We start from the raw sequence: 21784 nt of genomic DNA, 5'->3' as shown, positions 1-21784 counted from the left end.
AAGAAATAGGTAAAATTAACTTTAGAAATCTATTTAGCCCAATACTTTAAAAATATTATCATTTCAACATAAACAATAGAGAAGCTATTAATGATATATTTTACCTTCTATTTTTATATTAAGTCTTTGAGATCCAGCATGCATTTGATACTTAGAGCATGTCAGTTCCGATTAGACACATTTCAAGTGCTCACTACCTACACGTGGCTAGTGGTACCATAGCATGTGGCCAGTGGATTCTGTAGTGGACAGGGCATCATTAGATGCAGAAGACAGTGTTGGGTTTGTTTAGAATATTAAAGTTATTCAATATTAGACTTCTTGGGTAATAACCTTGCTTTTTTTTCTTTTTTTTTTTTTAAAGAAGATAAGAGCTTTCTGACATGCAGGGATGTTGCTTACCGTATTCAAGAGACAAAATAAATATTGAAAGTGAATACCTGACATTAGTATAATGCCTGATGGCTTAACAGTGCTTTCACGGTCACTCCTCTTTTAAATCCCAGTCATGGTTTCGAGAAATAGGGAGGGATGAAGTTCCATTTACTTTTGAGGAAGCAGGCACAGACACTAAATCCTGCTCTTTCAGCTCCAAATCTCATGATCCAATGGTAGATCACAATCTAGGGTTCAGTTATCAAATAATGAGCCAGCCGAGTCAGCCAAAATATAATGTGTCCTAGCATTTTCTTGTCTTTTTTTTTTTTTTTTTTTTTTTTAAGCATCTGTTTTGTGGGTGTCTGGAAGGGCTCAGTCTTGTCCCACATCTCCACTTTTTTTTTTTTTTTTTTTTTTTTTTTTTTGCTTGGATCCAGAATAAAATTAGAACAAAGTCTTTTTACCCTTAGGAATGTTTTGATTCATCCAAGGTGGTGATGGTGGGGGTGAGATCTTGAGGACTGTCACCAAATCCAACAAACATCCCACCCCCATTACTGTGATCTTTTGGTGGTGAAATCAATTACATACATTATTTCACCAGAAGACTTTCATAAACCTCAGAAAGAACACTCTATTTAGAGCTGAGGGGGTGAGGAAGCAAGTATAATACCTCTTAATCTCAAGCAATTAATATATATGACAATCGATTTTCAAGGCGCCCCCTAACAGTGGCAATAATACCAATGTCGGCTTTTGGGCTTTGTGTGTGGTTCAGGCTAAAATAATCCCATTCATTTTAACGTATAGGCTACATATATGAATTAAATTTGGGCTAATTTCTGTTAATTGGCAACTATGCCCTTAAATTTTCAATCACAACCCGCATGGGAAGCTCGCCCGTTTGATGAGGGGGCTCCAGGAATTAAATTCAAACAAATTTCCAACACATTATTTTAAATGACGCTTCACCTTGCCTTAATCCTTGTGTACGATTCCCCTCTTCCGGCCCATATTTTCATTGCTGAAATTGTTGCAAGATACCTTCCATAGCGCATAGGACGACGGGTATTTTGCCTCCAAATGTGTCAGATAACTACATGGCCTGGCGCTGGTGGTCCAGCTTTGGCCCATTCTTGGGGCGGGGGGGGGGGCGTCACCGGAATGCATCGAGTAAGAAAGTTAATTAAGCCCAAACTATGGGTAGCCAAGGCAGTAGGGAATTGGTTATTTCCAGGGCTGAACAGAGAGGGCGCCCTTCTACAGACGCGCGCACAGCCAGGACAAGGTGGTGGGACGAGCCCCCGCGGGAACACCTGAGGGTGTCTCAAGGCTCAGTCTACTTAGAAAACCTTTAGCCCACGGGACTACAAACAAATGTCAAGAGATCTGGACGAGTGGCTCTTCTGTAAGAGGCTGTAGAGCGACCACCAGGAAGCAATTGCGGCAGGGTTTAAGTTTTCCTAAAGCCTCGGTGGGGCTCGTCTTCGCGTCCTGACCCTTTTCCCAGTTTTCGGGTCCTGTGGGTTCCGCGCTACCCAATTCCCTCTCTTGTCCCCAGCTCTGGGAGTCTCACTGCCCGGCCTTTGAGCTCCCTTTGCCCGCCTGGCCGGCAACGCAGGCCCCGGGCTGCTGGAAGAGGGCGCAGGGGGCGGAGGCGCGGCGGGGGCGGGCTCTGTCCCCCCCCCCCGCCCTTTCAGCGGGCTGCTGAGGCCGGTGGCAGGAGCGCCGCGCACTGCCAGCCGCGGGGGGCAAGGGATGGGGGAGGCACGAGAGGGGGGCGCCCGCATGGATTAGAGCCAACCGCGCTCTTCAAAAAGGTGACGGGGCTGTGCTTCCATCCCGCCCGCGCCCCGGGAACTTCAAAGCGGCCCGGGCGGCTCGGACAGCCTAGCTCCGCTCTGGGACCTCGCAGCCCCGGCGCGGCCGCCTGGTGGCCATGACCCGAGCGCAGTGCGCGACGCTCCGCCAGGCTTTCCTGTTGCTCGCCACCGCCGCCGCGCTCTCGACAGGTACGACGGGCGCTCCTTCTGCAGCGCAAGAGAGGGTGGGAGTCGGGGGAGGTCTGCGGGTGGGCACGCGGGTGGGGTAGAAGGTGCTGCGAGTACACTGACTTTCCACTGGGCGGAGTGGGAAGCGCCAGTTGGTTCGAGAGGGCGCGGGATAGGGCGCAGCGTGGGCACCTGACGTCTGGTAGCCATAGGATTAGACAGGTGTGCTGGGGACGGAGCCACCAGGAGGAGCGAAAAAACGACAAGGACGTGGGGGTAGTAGGGTGAGGTGGGTGACAAATTTGCGGGCAGTTTGCAGCGGAGGGAGTGTGTTTGTGGGTGTGCGCTGGGCTGGGGAGTTGAGTGGCACCAGGAGTTCACTCTGCAGGGGCTTCGGGCACGCTCTGTACTGGGCTCCGGAGAGCTGAGCAAAGATTGTGGCGTGGTGGTGGTGGAAAGGTGGGGAATGGTGGTGGCGATTCCGTCTGAGTTTTAGGAGGCAAGGGATCTCTCAGAAGCCGCTGGTGCCAAGCTCTGTAGGCGGGAGAGGGAGCTTAGATCTGCGTGGTTTGCAACGCACATTGCTTTCGAGGTACGATCTTTACCAAGAGTTGCAGGAGAAAAAATTCTGGCATGCGCCCCAGCGTTTTTAACAGGTCTGTGCCTTGATAGGCTAAATAGAGCCCTCGGCCCAAGCTGGAGACCAAACATTTCTTATAACGTTTACTAGAAACTGGGGCAAATGCATCTTCGGTAAAATCATAGTGTGCTATGAAGAAAAACCCTTTAGCTCTAAAACTGTTTTCGTTATAACATTATCTTGGGCTATGGAGAACAGCGGCAGATTCCTTGCTAACTCGTTCTTTAAACATTTCAATCAGACATTTAAGACTTTTGCACACAAAAACCTGGTGTTTTTCCATAGAGCTGTACTTTGTCCGAAGCTGATTTTTATGCATTTTTGTTTTCCCAGATGACAATCTGTTTGACATTAATAGCTATACTCCAGGGTGGGTAGTTTTCCTTTTAGTGACATGTGCAGGGGAATGTTTTGAATAGTATGATTTCTGTCAAGTGCAGATTTCATGTTTCAGATGGCCTGAGAGAATCACTTCATACAATATTCAAATGAAAATTGATTATTGGAAGTGATTAATACAATATGAGGATTAAAGCATTTTAGTTATCTTTGGAAAAGCACAGGCTTTTATGAAAGCTACTACTCAGAGACTGTCCAGAGAATGATGGGATAAAGTGAAACATTTGCATTCAGAGTTAGTAAATTCATCAGTGGAAAGAAAACTGACAATGGGAAAGTCTTTATGAGAAATGAGCAGAAACTCCACTAACTTGGAACACTCAAAGTACTCTTTTTTTTTTTTTAAGATTTTATTTATTTGACAGAGAGAGATCACAAGTAGGCAGAGAGGCAGGCAGAGAGAGAGAGGAGGAAACAGTCTCCCTGCTGAGCAGAGAGCCTGATGCGGGACTCGATCCTAGGACTCTGGGATCATGACCTGAGCCGAAGGCAGCGGCTTAACCCACTGAGCCACCCAGGCGCCCCACTCAAAGTACTCTTGATGAATTTAGCAGACTTAAAAAAAAAAAAAAAAAAGAAGAAGAAGAAGAATTAAACAACTTTCTAGGTATTACAGTTTTGACGAGGTACCTGTAAAATTACCTCCACAGATTGTCTGTACAACACTTTTTATTTTAGGGAGCTAATAAATTTGCCACAGACATTTAAAAAAGATAATTATTTTTTTATCTAACATATATTTTGTTATATGTCAGAATCTTCAGAAAATTTTAGAGACCCTGGGCATAGCAATATTGATAAACATGCAAAGCTATGTTCTTTAAAAGGCATGGAAACTTTTGACATTGAAATGTATGAAAAAGAAAAAAAAATAGACCATCCATTCAAATTTTTTTCCCTCAAAATATGAAGGCTAAGAAAAATGACCGATATGGAGATAATGTGTCAGTATAGTAAAGAAGTACTTACCAAAATTAAACTTTTATAATAAACTTTTCTATGTCAAATCTCTTGTAAGAACTTTATCTCTCTTTGTGTCCTGCAGAAACAATGTCTATTGCTGTCTACTTTGTTGAATTTTACTTTTATACCCATCTTTGATTATTTGGCAGAGGAGGTCAAAGTAGTTTTTTTTAAAACTTCGTCTTTTAAATTGTTTTTCTCATGTGGTTACCTGTATCATTTTTTAATCTAGTTACTTTTATAAATTACATAGTTCATCATAATGGTCAATTTTGAAAATGTAGAAGTCGCTGCTGACACTATAACATGGCTGGGTGGCAGAAAACACCACTTTCCAATCTGACTCCGCTGAGCACCAGGCTTACGACTTTAAATACCTGAAGACATCGATAAACCAATAAACTCTTTCTGCTTGGCTGTTATTCCCCAGCATCTCTGTCACCTAAACCATGCCATGCATTAGCAGTAGAGTAGAAACCATTGCTCCTTGATGAGACTCTCAGAGGGTAACCATTGATGGAAAAAAAAAAGAGAAAATATTTATTGGGCTGGGCTGGCTAAAAAATTAGGCTGCTCTGAGTTACACTAATTATCTAGTGTCTGGGTTCCTTGTTATTTGCTAAGAAAGACCTGAGATGATCTCACATTTATCAGGTATACTAAACAAAAAGTCAGCACGAAATATCCTGGAGTTCTAGAGTTTGAAGCTGTGATTGGGATATTATATGGATTTACACATTGTTCATTCTCTACTAATTTTATGAAATTCCTTGGTCTCCTGGTTGGGAATGGATTATTAAGAGTCTGGAAAGCTACAATAAATAAATAAGTAAGTTAGTAAGTAAGTAAAAGTTCAGGGGCTACCTAGTTGGGTTAGTCAGTTAAGTGTCTGCCTTCAGCTCAGGTTATAATTCCAGGACCCGGGGTCCAAGACCCCCTCTGCCCTCCCCTGCCCAGGGCTGGGCTTGCTCCTGAGTGGAGAGCCTGCTTCTCCATCTCCCTCTACAGTTCTCCCTGCTTGTGTTCTCTCTCAAATAAATAAATAAAATCTTAAACAAAATAATAAAATAAAGAGACTGGAAAGCTAGATGCCGTTGCTCTAAGAGTGAGAAGATAACTTTTCATTTAATAAACAGGGTAGGGGTTTCAGATAGGGAGATGTTTCCACTGCCCATTTTAAGGTGTGCTGGAAGTGAAAGTGAAAGCCTTGGGCTGGATGAGGGTACAAATGCACAAGACGTTGCCACCTTTGCCCTTCTTTAAGCAGGGTCATTTATTGGTTGGTTGACACACATGTGACAAGGCACAGATGGTTCTTAAGGAAGAGACTTCTCTGGCCCAGGAGAAACTCTGTGCAGAAGTCCTTGGCAGCATATTTCTTCATTAACTGTAGTACCTCAACTTGTTATCTAGCCTCAAGTTTAGAGAGTTCCTCAAATAAATATAAGTGTAAGAGAGGAATGGGGATGATTCCAAATTTTTGATTCGAGCAGTGGAGGAGTAGTACCCCGATGTGGGGTCAGGTTGGCAACCTCAGGAGGAGCAGATCTGGCCCCAGGTGGGGGTGGGGATGGTGGCCCAGACCTGGAACTAAGTTTCCGCGTGGAGAGCTTAAAATGCCTAGTACACACCAAAGTGGAGATACCAAGTAGGCAGTTGGTTGTTTAGGGCCTGGAGTTCCGGGCACAAGTCTAGACTAACGCTAAAGAATCCAGAGTCAAAATAATTGGTGTTTGATTCTGATTTAACTGAGTGTTCTGTACTTTTACCTGGCTGTCCTACATGAAAGAGATGACTGCGGCGAGCTAAGCTGCTCTTGTTTCCGGTATGCCGGGATCTTAGGTTAGAAAGAGAAGCACAGACCTCTTTTCTAGCCCTTTCTCTTACCACTTGTATTCTAGCTCGGCCACCGTCCCTGTATGTGTCTCTGAATGCTCATCTCTAGCACTTGCGGTCATGCGTTGCCTGGCTCTACTGTTTCCAGTGAACGGAGAGACAGCCTCTCCTAACCTGACATGGGTTCTTGACCTGAAAAGGTGGTGAGGAAGTTAGAGCTCTCTAGACTCCCTGGTGGGTGAAAGCAGGTGGTTTTGCCCAACTATTTTCTGAATGTGATTGTTACTTTCAAATGCATTTTTAGAGTATTTGCCTTTTGAATAAGCATTCCTAGGTTTCTCTTTTAGGAGAACTGCTTCCAGGCAGTAGCCAAGATGCAGTTCATTGTATTTTTCTTGGCAGTACTTGTATCTCTTACTGTAAATAAGAGACGGATAAGGGGAGTAGAGAATGGGCAGAGTCAGAGCCGGGGAGGGGGTACCCTCACAGGACCTGTTCATCGGAGGCAGATTGAGGTTTAAGAGCAGGTGCCTAAGAGAGTAACTGCTCATCCCTTGGGGAATGGACAGGGATACATTAATTTCAACTATGGACTTTTTAATTCTCGCTCTGAGCTAAGTCTTGGCCAGCTACCAAATGATTAGTATGGGCTTCATTTTGAGATTTGTAGAGGACGGTGGCCTTTAAATGAACAACTCTATGCATGGATCATTAACAAGCTTAAACGGATATGTTCGCATGTATATAAAGGGTTTATTTTAATAAAATGAGAGAGCTAATTTCTAAATATAAATGGAAAACAGAACCAAATGGGGAAAAAGAGGGAAAAATCTAAGCACCAAGAGTGTCCTCTATATTGTTCCTTATCACATATCTGTGAGGCCACCTCTGGGTTTTTCATTGTTTTGGCTGTCTCGACTTTAAATTTTCGTAGCCAATTCTCAGATCTCAAGTTTTATCCTTACATTGTTTACCAAACTGGGATAATAAAGGGATATATTTGTAAGTGGTACAGATCTTCCCCTTTTCCTAGGAGAAATGGGAATACCCAATACTGTCCTGTCGCAGCTGTGCCTCTCCAGTCTAAGAGGGGTCATTCAGAGTGATATCCAGAAAAGAGAGGCAAAATAAAGCAAAGTAACTGTTCTTTTGGTTACCTGGTACTTTGTCCCCTAATTGCATGGCAGAACTCTAACCTACTTCTCTTTTCAAACTTTGTAACAGTTAAACAGCCTAAGGGTAAAGGGGAGGAGGCTGTGGTACCTCAGATCCTGGATCCTGACACTGATTGAAAGGCTGCGGGTTGCCTGCCAAGTGAATCAGGATGGCGGAGTGGGGACCTCTTTCTCCATTACCTCACATTAGTCCCCAGCCTTCTTGGTAGCAGACAAGTTTCAGGCAATAATGTCAGGGGCTACTGCTCAGGCAGGAAAAGGTGGAGAGTCTATGGAAAGAGATGGCTGGTTCTATTCTACCAGGAAGCAGGTCCTGCCCTTCCCACATTTGTTACCTCTGTAGAAGACAGGACTGTGGTCATGAACCTGGTGCCTTTCACATTCTTTGGAAGCCGCATCCCTAAAGCACATGGGCCTCTTGGTTCCCTGGAATGGGGACAGGAAAACCACTACTCCTCACATTTAGGAATCCAGTAAAAAGTAAAAGGGAGGGAGGAGGTGAGTAGGAGTGTGAAGCAGGCATGAGGAGACTTCACTTCCATAGAAGCCAGCTCTCCTAATTGGGAGGGGTTGCTCTTTGCTTTACCACATGGCTCTTGCATTCACTTGCTCTGATTGGCCAACAAGAATCATAAGGTTCTACTCTGTCCTCATTTTTTTGCTTTTTGTCCTCCAGAGTAATTTCCCTTTTCTGTTGTTCTCTGCTGTGTTTTAGAGTATGTGAATATACTTATGTTTCTTTGGAACTGTTTTAAATTAATCCCCTCAAGAATTCATGGGTGAATCATTCAGTATGACTCAAGAGCTTGGCTTATTATTTTTTAAAACAATTTAAATTTGCCAGTGACTTAAGGATCCCAAATTAGATCTATCTACTTTTTCATTAAACTTTTCACACCGAGAAAATGATTAGGATACTTTAGTTTTGGAAGCGAGACATGTATATTTTCTTCTAATTTGTTTTATCATCCTTATCTCATGATAAGGTACAATGATTGATTGAGAAAAGCACCGTATCTCTGTATGTGGATTGAGTTCTTTTTAAATATTTTGTTTAACACCATGATTGACTTGGTCAAAAACAAGATGAGAAATAAATCTAACCCATTATGGTCCAGACAATGAGCATTTTAATGTGAAATGTTTAGTTTCATAAATGCATGCTTGTCCAAGAGATGTTGACTCAGAGGGTGGTAATCCAGATTAACACAGCTTTAAGGAAGCAGATTGTTTTAAAACAGAGCCAAAATATATTGAAGAGTATTAATGCATCACATCTCATAATTTTATTTGATGACACTTTTCTGGACTGCTCCCCTAAAAGTGTGTTTATTTCTTTTCTCCATCTCCATTATTGCTCTTCAAGAATATAAAAATCTGCTCTGTGAATATTTGTCTGCTCTAATAATCAAATTGAGACTTTGTTCTCACTCAAATTCCACCTATTACCTGTAGTGTATATTTCTCAGAAATAGATAATCCATTGTAAATTTGAAACTCTAAATAAAGAATAAATATATGATTAGCAGAACATTTCTTTCTTTCTTTTTTTAAAAAAGATTTATTTATTTATTTATTTATTTATTTATTTATTTATTTGAGTGAGAGAGACACGGGGATAGAGGAAACACAAGCAGAGGGAGTGGGAAAGGGAGAAGCAGGCTTCTGCTGAGCAGGAAACCAGATGCGGGGCTGGATCCCAAGACCTTGGGATCATGACTTGAGCTGAAGGCAGACACTTAACAGTCTGAGCCACCCAGGCGCCCCTAGTAGAACATTTCTTACAGGATAATAAATGTGTAATTAAATGAATCTCTCTTTATTTTTTAATTTTTTTCCTACAGCTGTTTTCTATCTGTATATTAACTATATTAAAAGGTATTACTTTTTGCTCAGAGGAGAAAATTGATTTCATTAAGACAAATGGACTTTAAAGAATGAGATTTATTGTGTCAAATCAAGATGAAGATGCTCTTTTAGAATTGCTTTTACTGAACTCTGCTTTATATATTGTCATTATCATAAAGTTTTTCCTAAATTCCTTTATTATGTTTCTAATATCTATAGGGTTTATAGTGCTGTCTCCTCTTATATTTCTGAATTGGGAATTTGAGTTTTCTTTCTTTTTCCCTTGATCGGTGGGAGTTTATCAATTTTATTAAAATTTTATTAAATTTTATTAAATTAAATTAAATTAAATTAAATTTTATTAAATTCTTTCAAACAAATAACTTTTCTTAGTATACTTTATTGATTTTCAGGGTTTTTTTTCTTTAGTTGTTTTCTACTCTTAACTTAATATTTCCTTCCTCTCCTTACTTTGAGTTTAATTTATTCTTTTTTATTCTAGCTTCTTAAGTTGGTACTTTAGATCAAGAGCAGGCAAACTTCTTCTTAAAGGATCAGATAATACATATTTTAGGCTTGTGGGTCAAACAGTCTGTGTTACAATTACTTGATTCAGCCATTTTCGTGTAAAATCAACCATAGACAATGCATAAACAAATAGGTGTTGCTTTATTTACAAATGGGACAGCCAATGGTCCATAGTTTGATGACCTTTTCTTAAATCATTCATTTAAGACCTTTCTTCTTTTCTAATACAGGCAGTTAAAGTTTCACATTTCCTCCTTGGCAACTGTTTCAGCTCATTCATAAATTGTGCTATGTTGTATTTTAACTTTCAGTGAGTTCAGAGTATTTTCTAGTTTTCTTTATGATTCTCTGGGACTTGTGGGTTTTTTAGATGTCTTTTGTTTAATTTCTAAATATTTTGGGAATTTTCAGGTTGTTTTTTGTTATTGACTTCTGATTTAAATACACTGGGAGTGAAAGAACATAATCTGTATAATTTTAATTTTTCTGAATTTATTGATCTGTTTTAGAGCCTAACCTGTATCTGACCTGGTAAATGTATTACATGTTCTTGAAAATAACGTATATTCTGCTGTTGTTGGGTGGAGTGTTCTATAGATGCTATTTGGTCAATTTGTTTCTCAGTGTTATTCAAGGCTTCTATATCTTTATTGATTTTCTACCTGCTTGTTTTTCAATTACCAAGAGAGGATTGTTGATATCTCCTACAGACATGTGAATTTGTCTGCTCCTCTTTTTAGTTTTTCTGATTTTTGCTTCATGTGTTTGAAAATTTTGTTAATAGGTACATATACCTTAAAATTGTTATGTTCTCTTAATGCATATTTATCATTAGGAAATCTCCCACTTTACCCTTGGTGTTATTTATTCTTATGCCATGTCTCTCTTTATCACTTGTAATCTTTGCTTTAAAGTTTACTCTGTTAATATTAATATAGCCATCCCAGCTTTTTCATGGTTAATATTTTTGTATCCCTTTTTATATAGCTACTCCTGCTTTCTTTTGCTGATTGCCTGCATATCATAGATTTCTCTTATTCTAAACTTTTGTTGTTGTTTTTGTATCTACACATACTTATGTGTGTGTATGCACACACACATACACACACACAAATATATATATTTAAATTGGGCTTCTAGTAGAGAGCATATGGAAAGGTCCTGCTTTTTTTTTTCAGGCTTACATACTTGTCTTTTAACTGGAGAATTTAGACCATACACATTTAATGTATTTATCAATATGGTTGTGTTTAAATCTGTCATCTTACTGTTTTTATGTCTCTCCCTTAATTTCTTTCTATTTTTTGCCTTTGTTTGGTTTTAATTGACAAAATGTTACTATTCTGTATTATTTCCACTATTGGTTTATAAGCTACATCTCTTTGTCTATTTTTAGTGATTGTTCCAAGTTTTATAATATCCATCGTTAAATTATCATAGTTTAATCTAAGAACCTTATTATCATATTCTTTCATTTTTTTCTTCTTGTCCCTTGTGTAATTAATCTCACATGTTTTACTTCTAAATATTTTATAGACCTTGAAAAAAATAGTTCTTATTTTGGCTTAAATACTTAGTTATTTTTATATGAATTAAAAAATGAATGTAGGATTTTGCATTAACCCACCTATTTATCATTTCTGCTCATTGTTTTCCATTATTCTGTGTAGATGTGAATTTACATCTGGTGTCTTTTTCCTTTAACCTGAAGAACATTTCTTCTGACAATGAATTTTATTTTCTGGAAAAGATTTATTTCATTTTCCTTTTCCTCATCACTTAGTTAAACTTCTCATCAATTGACTATCTCACACCAGTCAGAATGGCTAAAATTAACTCAGGAAACAGTAGATGTTGGCAAGGATGTGGAGAAAGGAGAACAATCTTACACTGCTGGTGAGAATGAAAACTGGTACAGCCACTCTGGAAAACAGTATGGAGTTTACTCAAAGGGTAAAATTAGAACTATCCTATGAGCCAGCAATTGCACTACTAGGTATTTATCCAAAGGATACAAACATAGTGATTTGAAAGGGCAGCCACACACCAATGTTCATAGCAGCAATGTCCACAATAGCCAAATAATGGAAAGAGCCCAGATGTCTATCAAGAGATGAATGTATAAAGAAAGTGAGGTCTATATTAACAATGGACTATTACTCAGCCATCAAAAATAATGAAATCGTGCCATTTGTAATGATGAGGATGGAACTAGAGGGTATTATACTAAGCAAACCACATTAGTCAGAGAAAGACAAATACCATATGATTTCACTCATATGTGGAATTTAAGAAAAAAAAACCAGATGAACATAAGGAAAGAGAAGAACAAATAAAATAAGATGAAAATAGAGAGGGAAGCAAACCATAAGAGACTCTTAACTATAGGAAACAAATAGGGTTGCTGGAGGGGAAGTGGTTGGGAGACTAGGGTAACTGAGTAATAGGCTAAGTAGTATACTTGATGTAGTGAGTCCTGGGTATTATATGCAACTGATGAATCACTAAATCCTATCCCTGAAATTAATAATAATGATGAAAAAGAAACTTTTTATTAACTGGAATTGAAAGAAATTTAGTTCATCGATTCATATATCCATCAACTAGATCATACCATTATGCTTGCTTTATCACATATATATCCGTTTATCTATTCCTCTATTCATCAAATACGTATTATTTTTATGTATTTCTAAATAAGTTACAAATATCATTACACTACCCTCTAAATACTTCATTATGCATTTATATAAGTACACTTGCTAACATTTTTCTCTTTTCATGAAACATTTACATATATTACATATAATAATATTCACAAAGCTTATGTGTGCATTCATGGTGTTTTGAGAATTTCATTCCCTTAATCTTTTCAAGATGTTAATAATAAACACCATCACAATAAGTTTCCTCCTGTTTCCACCCAGTCTTTCCTGAGTTTGTATTTTATCCAGCATAGATTAGTTTTAACTGTTGAGTGTATTGCTTTGTAAATGCCAATTAGGTACAGTTCGTTGATAATATTGTTCACATCATCTATATTTTTACTGAGAGGGGTATTGAAAATCTCCAACTATACTTGTGGATTTAGCTTTCTCTCCCTTTAGTTCTGTCAGTTTTTATTTCATATATTTTGAAACTCTCTTATTAGGTACACACATTTACAGTTGTCATGTCTTCCTGAAGCAATGACCAATTATTATTAAATATCCCACTTCATCTCACTAATACTTTTGTCTTCATATCTACTCTGTGCAAAATTATATATAACTATGCCAACATTTTTATGCTTCATATTTGCATGCTTGTTTTTCCCATACTTTTACTTACACCCCGTCTGTGTCTTTATCTTGGATGTGCAACTTTTGTACATGGCGTATAGCTGGTTCTTGATTTTTATCCTTTAACTATATTACAATATCTGCCTTTAATTCAAGTGTTTAGATCATTAACATTTATTATAATTACTGGTATGGATTCACGCCTACCCTGTTGCTATTTGTCTCTCTTTTTATTATTTTTTTGTCTCCTTTTTTTGCCTTTTTGGGGGGCTAGTCACTTTTTTTGAGTATTCCATTTCATTTCCTTTATTGATGTCTTGACACTCTCTTTTAATTAATTAATTATTTGTTTGTTTTGAAAAGATTTTGTTTATTTATTTGACAGATAGAGGTCACAAGTAGACAGAGAGGCAGGAGGAAGCAGGTTCCCTGCTGAGCAGAGAGCGTGATGCTGGGCTCAATCCCAGGACCCTGGTATCATGACCCGAGCTGAAGGCAGAGGCGTTAACCCACTGAGCCACCCAGGCACCCCTCTTTTAATTTTTTTTTTTAGTAGTTTTTCTAAGCTAACATGTAGTTTTTCTTAATTTAATGTTCTTTTGAGTCAATATTGTACTATATCATACATCACTCTTTATACTTAACGCTTCATTTTGCCAACTTCACTTCCCTTTTTATCCCATGACACCTCCTTTACACCTTCAGTGTAAAGACCTTTATAATTCTATGATAACATTTAACAGTTTTGTAATTATATTGACATCAACCAAACATAATGAGGTATTCAAATAATCAAGGAAATACCTTGCTCATAAGAGACAGGGCACTCATGATTTAGGTATGATGCAGATATTGGAACTATCATATAGGAATTTAAAATAATTGTGATTAAAAACTGTAGTAGAAAAGGTGGGAGATACACATGAACATATGTGGCATTTTAGCATAAAGGGAATATTAGAAAATATCAAATGGAAATGCTAGATATGAAAGCATGAGATGAAGAATACTCTTGATATGCTCATCAGTAGACTCAGCACAGCCAAAGAAAGAAATCATGTACTTGAAGATAGACAAACAGAAATTACATTGTAATTATGTAATTATGGTATTACAAGATGATTACAGTAAAATGGGAGGTGTCAGGAGATAAAAAGAAAAAGAGTGAAAAGGCCCAAAACAGAGCATCCAAGAGGTGTGAGAAAATATAAAGTGGTATAACATATGTGTAAATGGAATTCTATATAGAAAAGGGACAGAATTGGATAGAAGAGATGCTTTTTAAAAGATTTTTATTTATTTATTTGACAGAGACAGAGACACAGCAAGAGGGGGAACAAACACATGCAGGGGAAGTGGGAGAGGGAGAAGCGGGCTTCCTGTAGAGCAGGAGCCTGATGCAAGGCTCAATTCCAGGACCCTGGGATCATGACCTGAGCTGAAGGCAGATGCTTAATGACTCAGCCACCCAGGCGCCCCCAGAAGAAATATTTTAAGAGATATATTGGTTAATCATTTTCCAAATACAATGAAAGACATAAAATTACGAATCATAGAGGCTCAGAGAAGCCCAAGCAGGATAAATATTTCTTTTCCCAAACCCCACACTGTTAGACACATCATATATGAACTGATAAAATTCAGAAGTAAAAGAGTAAATCTTGAAGGCAGTCCAAATAAAATAGACCTATTACAGAGGAATAAAGTTAAGAATTACAGCAGACTTCTTATCAGAAACTGTGCAAACAAGAAAACAGTAAGGTGACCACTTTAAAGAGCAGAAGTGGAAAGCAACCAAGTATTCCATACTACATGAAATTATCTTTTCTTTTTTTATAAAGATTTTATTTATTTATTTATTTATGGAGAGAGAGTGCACAAGTGGGGGAGAGGCAAAGGGAGAGGGAGAAGCAAAGCAGGGAGTCAGATGTGGGGCTCAATCTCAGGACCTTGAGATCATAACCTAAGGTAAAGGCAGACATTTAACTGATTGAGCCACCCAGGCACCCCTGAAGTTGTATTTTAAAATAAAGGGGTTAATGACATTTTAAATACATAAAAACTGAGAATTCATTACTTCTTGACCTGTACAGCAAAAAATACTAAAGGAATGTTTTCAGATAGAAAGTGTACAGTATCATAGACTTGAATACACACAGAGAAATATCTCTAAAAATGGCTAAAATGAAGATAAATATAAAATATATTTTCCTTAATTTTAATCACCCTGAAATATCATTGACTTTCTTTTTTCTTTTTAAGATTTTATTTATTTAATTTGGCAGAGATCACAAGTAGACAGAGAGGCAAGCAGAGAGAGAGATGGAGAAGCAGGCTCCCTGCTGAGCAGAGAGCCCGATGCGCAGCTTGATCACAGGACCATGGGATCATGACCTGAGCCGAAGGCAGAGGCCTTAACCCACTGGGCCACCCAGGCGCCCTACCATCAACTTTCTTTCTTTCTTTTTTTTTTTAATGTTTTATTTATTTGACAGAGAGAAATCACAACTAGGCAGAGAGGCAGGCAGAGAGAGAGGAGCAGGCTCCCTGCGGAGCAGAGAGCCCAATGCGGGGCTTGATCCCAGGACCCTGGGATCATGACCTGAGCCGAAGGCAGAGGCCCTAACCCACTGAGCCACCCAGGCGCCCCTATCATCGACTTTCTTAAGTAAACATACTAACAGTGCTCTTTGAATGTATAGCATAGATATAGATTAAATATAGCCTTAGCACAAAGGATAGGAAGGAGAAATTGAGAATATACAATTGTTTAGTTTTTTATATTTTATGTGAAGGATTATAGTATTACTTGAAGTTATATTATGATTAAAGATGTATAATGTACAACCAAGAACAACCCTTGAACTATTAAGTTATAAATGCATAAATAAGAATATAATAAAGTACATAAAAGGAAATAAACATTTTGAATCCAAAAACATGATAAAATAACAAAGGTGTGGGGCACCTGGGTGGCTCAGTCATTAAATGTCTGCCTTTGGTAGGGTCATGATCCCAGGGTCCTGGGATGGAGCCCCACATCGGGCTCCCTGCTCAGCAGGAAGGCTGCTTCTCCCTCTCCCACTTCCCCTGCCTGTGTTTCCTCTCTCATTGTATCTCTCTCTGTCAAATAAATAAATAAAATCTTTAAAAACAAATAGCAAACAAATACCAAACAGAGGTGAAACAAATAGAAAGAAACCAGTAAAATGGCAGATTTTAATTCAGCCATATCAATAATTATATTAAATGTGAGTCATTTAAATATACTAATTTAAAAACTGAGATTATAGCTCTAACTATATGCTGGCTCTAAGAAACACACTTGCAATATAAGATATACACTTTAACTATAAAGGCACAAATAGACTAAAACTAAAGATAAGAGAAAAAGTTACTGATCATAAGAAACCTGGAGTGACTAGATTAATAACAGATAAAGTGTTTTATTATAGATAAAGTAGACTTCAGAAAATAGAATGTTGCAGAGGATATTCCATAATGAGACAGGGCACACTTCACCAAGAAGATATGATAATCTTAAATGTTCAGGTACTTAATCATAGAGTTTCAAATGCATGAAACAACGATTGATAGAACTAGAAGGACAAACAGACAAGTATATATTATATTTTGAGTCTTCGACACTACTCTTTCATAACTGATAGAATAAGTGGGCCAAAAATTAGTAAGGATATATAAAATATGAGAAACACTTTAAATCAACTTGACTTAATTGACATTTATATAACATTCCAACTACAACAGGATATACATTATTTTAAAACACATGTAGTATGTTAAGATAAACCATAATGTGGGTCATAGAACAAACCTAATACATATACAAAAATTTAATGTACACAGTGTATTTTCTCTGAACATATTGGAAATAAAGTAGAAATCAACAGGAGCTTATCTGGAAAATCACCAGATATTTCAAAATTAAGCAACAAATGTCTAAATACTCATGGATTAAAGTAGAAGTATATATTACTTTTAATGAAAGGAAAATGAAACTACAACATAACAAAAATTGTGGAATACATTGAAAGCAGTAATTAGAATGAAATTTATAGGAATAGCAAATGAACTCAAAGCAAATAGATGGAGTTAAATAATAAAGTTAAAAAGAGAAATCAGTGAAGTTGAAAATAGGAAAACATTAAAGAATACCAAGATATTTTTTTAAGATCAATAAAATTGACTCACCTTTAGCTAGATTTACCAAGGAAAAGAGGAACAACCTGAAATAACAATGTCCACAGTCAAAGAGGGGATGTCCTTGCACATACTACATATACAAAAATTAAAAATTAGGAAATCTTTCAAAACATCTTTATGCCCACAGTGAGAAAACTTAGGAAATGAACAAATTCCTTGAAAAGTATAAACCACCAAAGGCCCCTCAAGAAGTAATAAATAACATGGAAAATTTCTGTTAAAGAAGAATCCAATCCCAGATGGCTTTACCGATGAATTCGGTCAGAAAATTTAGAAAGAGGGGCACCTGGCTGGTACAACTAGTAGAGCAGGTGTCTCCTAATCTCAGGGTCATAAATTCAAGTCCCACATTGGCATATAGATTACTTTAAAAAATTAGGAAGAAATAATATTTAGTCTACACAAACTCTTTCAGAATATGGAACTGGAGGAGATACTTATCATCTCATTTTATAAGATCAGCATTACCCTGAGACAAAAACTAGAAAAAGACATCTTAGTGAAAGAAAACTACAGACTAATATTTTTCATGAAGATGCAAAAATCTTTAATAAAATACTATCAAATCAAATCAAGAGTATAAACAGGATATTACAGGATTATACATCGTGATCAAGTGGAGTTTATTTTGGGGAATGCAAGACTGGCTCAACATTCAAAAATCTAATATTCCATCTTCCCATTTCAGCAGACTAAAGAAGAAAAAAATATATGATAGTATCAATAGATGCATAAAACCCAGATGTCAGTACTTAATATCTTTGATAAAAATTCACTAAACTAAGAATGGAAGTGAACTTCTTTAACATGATAAAGAGCTTTTCCAGAAAACTTACAGCTAACACTACACTTACCTATGAAAGAGTGGGTGTTTTTCACTACAGGTGATGAAGTTCTAGAACCTAGGTGAGGTTCAGTGGGCTGAGGTCCGGAGCCAATGACCAAGAAAGAATTCTTGAGACATCTTTGGTGCAAAATGGTGGTTTATTAAAGCATGGGGACAGGACCCGTGGGCAGGAAGAGCTGCTGCCCCGGGTTGTGAGGGTAGGCATGTTATATACCTTGTGGTTGGGGGAAGGTGAGGGGAAGGGATGGGAGGTTTCAACAGAGTTTTCACATGTTAAGGAGGGCCTACAAGGTGCCGGGGGGAGGCCTTGCCCTTATGGCCTGATCAATGTCATTTTTAGGTCAGGCATTAACATCAAGATAGTTGGGAGATTCTTGGTGGGGTGTTATGATCCTGCTATCATTTACATTCCCTTCTACCTCAGCCTCCTCCAGTTTATGGTGGGGAGGGAGACATTAGGGCTTCAGAATTGCCTCTGGAAATTTGTGATATTGATAAGGTAACCTTCCTGTTTAGGTCTCTAGGACATCTGTAGAGCAAGGGAGATTCCTGTTCTGCAGGATTGCGATCCCTGCAAGTTAACTATTTCTCGTTTTATGGCAGTCAGGGGTGTCTGAGGAATGCTACACCTATTACGGAGGGGAGTGGGTGAAGAGGGGGTGCAAGGCGCCAGCTTTTGCTCTGTCTCAGCCAGCCTCCTGCTCCCTCATCACAGGTGAAAACAAGGCAAAGATGTCTGTTTTTACCAATTGTTATCAGTGCTGCATTGAAAGTCCTAGCCAATGCATTAAGATAAATGTATATGGATTGGATAAGAATAAGAATTTTCTCTATTCACAGATTATTTGGTTTTATGTAGAGAAAATGCCAAAGAATTTCCAAAAAAGGAATTAGAACTGAAATTCTAGTTCAAATTCAAGGTTGCAAGATACACATTAATACACAAAATCGATTGTATTTTTATATATACTAGCAAAAAAATTAGAAATTAGGGAAAAAGGGAGCCATTTACAATAACACCTAAAAACCCATGAAATATGAAGGTGAAAAATCTAACAGGATGTATGGAAGGTCTGTATTGAAAGGAAGGATGTATTGAAAGCTCTAAAACACATTTGAAAGAGTTTAGACAAGACCTGAATAAATGGAACAGTATAATATATGCACAGTATCAAAGTCACAATGTTCTTAATATGGCAGTTATCCCCCAATTTAGTTTATAGAGTTAGTGTGATACCAATCAATGTTCCAGTTAAAATTCTAGCAGGAATTTTTGCAGAATTCACCAAGCTGTTTTTTCAGATTTATGTGGAAAGGTAAAGGAACTAGAATAACCAAATCAATTTTGAAAAAAAAAGATCAAAGTTGTCATATTTATAGTAACTTAAATTTGAAGTCTTATAAATCTACGAAATTAAGATTGTGTTATTGGTAAAAGGAGATGCACGTTGATTAATGGAATAGAATAGAGAGAGCAGAAATAGACCAGTACATATATTGCCAATTTTTTTTTTTTTCTAACTGAGGTACAAAGACAATGCTATGGTGAAAGGATGGTCTTTTTAGTCTTTTCAGCAAATGATGATGCAGTGATTAGACATTGATACTCAAAAAAAGAAAGAAAGAAAGAAAGAAAAGTACCTCAAAACATGCTTTGCCTGTGTGCAACTATTAAAATAAATCATAGACCTAGATCATAGACCTGAAAATAAAATCTAAAACTATAAAAAAACATCTTAAAGAAAACATAGAAGAAAATCTTTTGGTCTTGGGCTGAGTAATATTTCTTAAATGTGACCACCAAAGACACAATCCATAAAGGAAAATATTGATAAATTGGGTTTCATCAAAATTGAACACTTAACATTTTTTTCAAAGATGCTGTTAAGAGAATTGAAAAGACAAGCCACAGCCTGGAAGATAGTGTTTGCATGACACATATTTAATAAAACACTTGAATCAGCATATGTAAAGAATTCTCAAAACTCAATAACAAGAAAACAACCCAATAAGAAGTGGGCAAAAGAGTGGAATAGGTATAAAGAACATGTATGAATGGAAATAAACACACCAAAACTGCCCAGTGTCTTTAGTCATTGAGGAAATCCTTCTTAAACCACAGGCAACTTTCCACTGCATATCTATTTGCATGACTAAAACAAACAACAACCAAAAAAAGCTCAAGGAAACAAAGATGACAATACCAGTGTTGGTAGGAATCCTAAGTACTCAGAATTCTCATCCATTACCAGTGAATATTCAGTAGGATAGCCAGTTTAGACAAAATACTTTGGCAATTTTATATAGAGTTAAACATACATTTAATATAAAATATAATAATTTCACTCTAGACAGTTAACAAAGAGAAATAAAACTGATTTCCAGCAAAGATCTGTATGTTAATGTTTATTGCAAGCTTATTCCTAATCAGCAAAAACTGGGGGAAAAAACCCACATGGCTTTTAACTTGTGAATGGATAAACAAACTGTTTTATGTCCATTTAATGAACACTGATGTATGCAACAACATGAATGAAGGCCTTAAAAAGTGAATAAAAGAAACCAGAATCAAATGGCTGCATTCATTTTGACATTCTGAAGAAGGAAAACATCAGGAACACAAAGTGTCACTGCTTGCCAGGGACGGGAGTGGCAGGAGGAGTTGTCTAAGAGAGCCTGAGAAAATCTGGGAAGAGGGGTAATTGAACTCAGTTGTCAAAACCCATAAAACTGTATACTCATAGGAATGAATGTTACTATATGTAAATTCAATCTTAATAAACCTGATCCTCCTCCCCAGATTGGAGAGTATGTATGAGAACTAACGAATCTTGTATAAATCAAAAAGTTAGCCAATAATGTTTCAAATTGGTTAATTAAGAACAGCAGTGTATTTTTAGAGTTAATGTCCTATGATAATGTCCTAGAGAAAAACAACAAAAATCGTTAAAAGTGTCTTTGTGAAGTGAGACTGGGGAGGAGTGGAAAGAAGTGGGATAGATTCTTTCTATTTTAATTCTTCCTATACGAATTTTTTTTTTAATCATATGCACTGATAGGGTTGGTTATAAAAACAAAAACTACTTTAAACTATTTTAAAATTACAAATAATTGACTTGTTTTCTCTATACAAATAAAGGATTTCTGTTAAAAGGTTTTTTGTGTGTATCATCTTCAGTCTGATGGCATAAAGTAGAAAGAAATGAAATGAAATTAGGATAAATTAGACTGTTTTAATTCATTAACCTGGAGTAGCAGTGATTTCCTCTCTGGGCAAAGGAAACTGCAACTAAGGTACATCATCCATACGTAGATAAAGCCCACTGTAAATGCAGCATTCCTCACCTGCTCTTTTAGGTGAAACCACTTGAAAGGTCATTTATCACCTACCAGGGAGCACTTACTGGCTGCTTGGGCTCTTTTTGTTGGTTTCCTAGAGCCTTAAACTTGCTTATGGATAATTTTGCTTGCACCAGCAGTCTATACACGGGCTTATTAATGCATTAACAAACCTCATTTTGCTGAGCTAAATTAGAGGTAACCCTCGTTCAGTACAGTCTCATGCACACAGTGGGCAGTCAGCATTTCTTGATTGTTCTCTACACAGTTAGGGAAAGTCACCATGGGTGTTTTGACCCTCTTCCAAGACAGATTTAAAGATGAGAGGTTAAGAT

The 21784-nt window shown here is 37.6% G+C and overlaps 1 protein-coding gene across 1 annotated transcript in view; it reads left to right on the top strand.

Moving 5' to 3' along the window:
- Positions 1-2340: 2340 nt before the first annotated feature.
- Positions 2341-21784, top strand: part of ACVR1C (activin A receptor type 1C) — a 76057-nt gene continuing 56613 nt past the window's right edge. The window contains exon 1 of the mRNA XM_044242099.1: positions 2341-2390. The gene's annotated coding sequence lies outside the window, so the exon portion shown is untranslated. The remainder of the gene's footprint in view (positions 2391-21784) is intronic.

The sequence above is a fragment of the Neovison vison genome, chromosome 3 (assembly GCF_020171115.1).
Source record: "Neovison vison isolate M4711 chromosome 3, ASM_NN_V1, whole genome shotgun sequence".
NCBI classification, from domain to species: Eukaryota; Metazoa; Chordata; class Mammalia; order Carnivora; family Mustelidae; genus Neogale; species Neogale vison.
Note: the sequence above shows the minus strand (reverse complement) of the source record. Positions and strands in the feature narration are given on the sequence as shown.